This window comes from Hipposideros armiger, unplaced genomic scaffold (genome assembly GCF_001890085.2).
Source record: "Hipposideros armiger isolate ML-2016 unplaced genomic scaffold, ASM189008v1 scaffold_153, whole genome shotgun sequence".
NCBI lineage: Eukaryota > Metazoa > Chordata > Mammalia > Chiroptera > Hipposideridae > Hipposideros > Hipposideros armiger.
Window position 1 is genome coordinate 784,232 of NW_017731503.1, and position 5,133 is coordinate 789,364.

At 34.5% G+C, this 5,133-nt stretch overlaps 1 pseudogene; it reads left to right on the forward strand.

Annotated features, from left to right (window-relative positions):
- Nucleotides 1-1,689: 1,689 nt before the first annotated feature.
- LOC109387327 (elongation factor 1-alpha 1 pseudogene) lies at nt 1,690-3,055 on the forward strand (annotated as a pseudogene).
- The last annotated feature ends 2,078 nt before the right edge of the window (nt 3,056-5,133 follow it).

Below are 5,133 nucleotides of genomic sequence, written 5' to 3' on the forward strand. Positions count from 1 at the left end.
GTGGGAATACAAAAAACATTCCTCAAGATAATAAAGCCCATATGTGAGCAACCCACAGCTAAAACCATCCTCAGTGGGGAAAATGTAAAAGTGTTTTCCTTAAGATCAGGAAAAAGATAAAGTCCACTTTCACCACTTTCATTCAACATAGTACTGGAAGTCCTAGTGAAAGCAATCAGAGAAGGAAAAATAAAAGGCATCCGAGTTGGAAAGGAAGAAGGAAAACTGTCTTTATTTGCAGATGTAATGATATTATATAGAGAGAAGACAGAAGAATCCACCAAAAGACTATTAGAATTAATAAAATGAATTCAATAAAGTAGCAGGATACAAAATTAATGTTCAGTAATTGATTGCATTTTTATACCAATAACAAAGTATCAGAAAGAGAAATTAAGACAACAATCTCATTTACAATTCCACCAAGAAATGAACAATAAAATACCTAGGAATAAATTTAACTAAGGAGGTTAAAGACCTATACTTGGAAAATTATGACATGAAAGAAAAAAACTGAAGAAAATACAAATAAATTGAAGCACATACCATGGTCATGGATAGAAAGAATTAACATCATTAAAATATGCATACTACCCAAAGCAATTTATAGATTCAGTACATTCCCTATCAAAATACCAATGACATTTTCCACAGAACTAAAACAAATAATCTTAAAACTTATATGGAATAAAAAAATATCCAAAATAACCACAGCAATCTTGAGAAAGAAGAAAATAATTGGAGTTATCATGCTACCTGATATCAAAGTATACTACAAGGTATAGTAATTAAAACAGCAATGGTATTGGTGTAAAACAGACACATAGATAAATGGAACAGAATACAGAGACCAGAAATAAACCCACACCTATATTATTTAATCTATGACAAAGGAGGCAAGAATATACAGTGAGTTAAAGACATTCTGTTTAATAAATGGTGTTAGGGAAAATGAAAAAACACATGCAAAAAAAAAAAAGGAACTAGACCACCTTCTTACACCATTCACAAGAATAAACTCAAAATGGATCAAAGACTTAAATGTAAGACTGGAACCATAAAACTCCTAGAAGAAAACATAGGCAGTAAACTCTGACATTGCTCTTAGTAACCTTTTTTTTTCTGATCTATCTCCCTGGGCAAAAGAAACAAAAGAAAAAATAAACAAATGGGACTACATCCTTTGCACAGAAAAGGAAACCACCATCAAAAGGAAAAGACAGCCTACTGAATAGAAGAAGATATTCGTCAATGAAACATCTGATAAGAGGTTAATATTAAAAATTTATTTAAAAAATCATACAACTCAACACCAAAACAATATACAATTAAATTTAAAAAATGGGCAGGGGACCTGAATAGACATTTCTTTAAAGAGGACATACAGATGGTCAATATACATATGAAAATGTCATAATCATCACTAAGTATCAGAGGAATGTGAATTAAAACCACAATGAGATATCACCTCACACCTGTCAGAATGGTTATCATCAATAAATCAACAAACAAGTGTTGGCAAGGATGTGGAGAAAAGGGAGCTATCTTACACTGTTGGGGTTGCAAATTGTTGCAGCCACTATGGAAAACAGTTTGAAGTTTCCTCAAAAAATTAAAAATATTTTTTTTGCAATGGATTTGCCACCAGAACACAGGTGTAGTGAAAACCTCCACTAAATCTAACCCAAAATGGAAAAGGAAAAGACACATATCAACATCATTGTCATTGGACACATAGATTCTGGAAAGTCTCCCACTACTGGCCATCTGATCTACAAATGTGCTGGGATCGGCAAAAGAACCATAAGACATTTCAGAGAAAGGCTGCTGAGATGGGAAAGGATGCCTGGGTCTTGGGTAAATTGAAAGCTGAATGTGAACGTGGTATCACCATTAATATCTACCTGTGGAAATTCAAGACCAGCAAGCATTATGTGGCCATCATTGATGCTCCCGGACACAGAAACTTCATCAAAAACATGATTACAGGAAAGTCACAGGCTGACTGTGCTGACAAGGTTGTTGCTATTGGTATTGGTGAATTTGAAGGAGGTTTCTCTGAGAATGGGAAGATGCAAGAGCACGCCCTTCTGGCTTACACACTGGGTGTAAAACAACTAATTGTTGGTTTTAACAAAATGGAATCCACTGAGTCACCTCACAGCCAGAAAAGATGTGAGGAAATCATTAAGGAAGTCAGCACCTACATTAAGAAAATTGGCTACAACCCTGACACAGTAGCATTTGTGCCAATTTCTGGTTGGAATGGTGACAACATGCTGGAGCCAAGTGTTAATACGCATTGGTTCAATGGATGGAAAGTCACCTGTAAAAATGGCAATGCCAGTGGAATCATGCTTCTTAAATCTCTGGATTGCATTCTGCCACCAGTTTGTGCAACTGACATGCCTTTGCATCTTTCCCTCTATAAAATTGGTGGTACTGATACTGTCCCTGTGGGCCAAGTGGAGACTGGTGTTCTCAGGTCTGGTATGGTGGTCACCTTCGCTCCAGTTGACACTACAACTGAAGTAAAATCTGTTTAAATGCACCATGAAGTTTTGAGTGAAGCTCTTCCTGGGGACAGCGTGGGCTTCAATGGCAAGAATGTGTCTCTCAAAGATATTTGTTGTAGCAATATGTGTGGTGACACAAAAATGACCCACAAATGGAAGAAGCTGGCTTCATGGCTCAGGTGATTATCCTGAAGCATCGAGGCCAAATCAGTGCTGGATACACACATGTGCTTGATTGTCACACAGCTCATATTGCTTGCAGATTTGCTGATCTTAAGGAGAAGATTGATTGTCATTCAGGGAAAAAGCTGGAAGATGGCCCAATGTTTTCAAAATCTGCTGATGCTGCCATCATTGATATGCTTCCTGGCAAACCCATGTATATTGAGGGTTTCTCTGATTAACCTCCTCTGGGCTATTTTGCTGTTAGTGACATGAGACTGACAGTTGCTGTAGGTGTCATCAAAGTGGTGGACAAAAAGGCAGTTGGAGCTGGCAAAGTCACCAAGTCTGACCAAAAAGCACAGAAAGCTAAATAAATATTATCCTTAATACCTGCCACTCCAGTCTTAATCAGTGGTGGAAAAACAGTCTCAGAACTTTTTTTCTCAATTGGTCATTTAAATTTAATAGTAAAAGCCTGGCTAATGATTACAATGCATCATAAACCCTTCAGAAGGAGAGGATAATGCTTTGTGGACCTGTGGGTGGGCAGTTTTTTTTAATTAAAATTTATTGGGGTGACAACACATAGTAAAATTACATAGGTTTCAAGTGTACAATTCTGTAATACATCATCTATATATCACATTATGTGTTCACCACCCAGAGTCAGTTCTCCTTCCATCAACATATATTTGACCTCCCTTTAGAAGTGGCAGTTTTTAAGGTATTAGTATTTTAAATCAGTATTTTAAAATGGAAACAACTTGACCATAAATCAGTCACAGCATTTTGAGAATCATTAAAACCAAGTTTAATGAGAAACATGTGTGTTCTTTTGGTCAACAACTTGCTATGGTACCACTTAGGTAAGAGACTTACAGAGTTGCACGTATCTATTTCTGGTGTACATCTGCTGAAACTTTAGAATTTGATAATTTTGGGTTCATGTGTTTTTCTGCATGGGAACTTTAGGTTTTTTCACCTTGCCTTAAGGAGAGAAATAATCTGTTTACCATAGTAAAAAGCTATGGGAGGGGATCTGTTAGTGCAACACTTCATAGTTTAGGACAGATAAGCAAAGAGTAACTTTGTTGATATGTAAGCTAGTTACAAAGACCAAATTCCGTAATATTAAAGTCCACATGCTACATATAAAATTGTATATAGTTACATCAATATTGACTAAATTAAGTATGTCAAAAAATTGAAAATATAACTACCTTCTGATCCATTAATTCCAGTTCTGGGTATTTATCTGAAGACTCCAAAACATTAATTTGAAAAAAAATATATGCTCCCTTATTTCCATTACAGCATTGTTTAAAATAGCCATTTTATGGAAGCAACACAAGTGCCCATGAATAGAAGATTGGATAAAGAAGTGGTGATATATATATATATATATATATATATATATATATATATATATATATATATATATAATGGAATATTACTCAGCCATAAAAAGAATGAAATTTAACCATTTATGACAACATGGACACACTTAGAAAGCATTATGCTAAGTGAAAAAAGTCAGACGGAGAAAGGCAAATACTTTATGTTCTCACTAATATGTGGAATGTAAAGAACAAAATAAAAGAAACAAAACAAAAACAGACTCAGATACAGAGAAGGAACTGATGGTTGCCAGAAGGGAAGGGGAGTTGGGGAGCTGGGTATAAAAGGTGAAGAGATTTAGAAATACATATTGGTAGTTACAAAATAATCATGGGAATGTAAACTACAGCATAGCAATTATAGTCAATAATATAGCAATTATACATATTGCCACGTGGGTACTAGACTAATAGGCAGATCACTGCATAAATTATATAAATGTCTAACCACTATGCTGTACACCTGAAACTGTTATGAAATATTATTGAATGTTAACTGTAATTGAAAAAACAAACAAATAAATAATTTTACAAAATAATTTTAAAACACTCCCCTCCTTTTTCTAGTAACTAAAGTTTTAGAAATCTACCTTAAGGTAATTATCAGAGATGTGGGGTAAGGTTGGGGAACAAAACTATTCATCATTGTGATATGTGAAATAATCCAAATGTCCAACAATAGTAAAATGACTAAAGAAATTGTGGAATATTCCTCATGTGGAATATTAGGCAACAGTTAAATCTCATGTATTTCAAGAATATTAACACAATTTGTTAAATATTGCAGTGATGAAAGAGTTTATTATAAGTCAGTAACTTTAATATTTATCTTTTTCAAAGAGCAACAGATGGGACAGTGTAGTCCCTTTCATAGGACCATGTCATCTCCCAAATCCTTTTGGATTTCTTCTCCAAATGAAGATTATATTTATTTTGCTTCTGTTTTTATTTTTGTAAAGGCAGCATACTCCAAATTAGAGTTTGATGATAGAAAGAAAAAAATTAGCACTTTAATTTCAGTTCACATCTTCCTCATCACATACACCTGCAGTTTA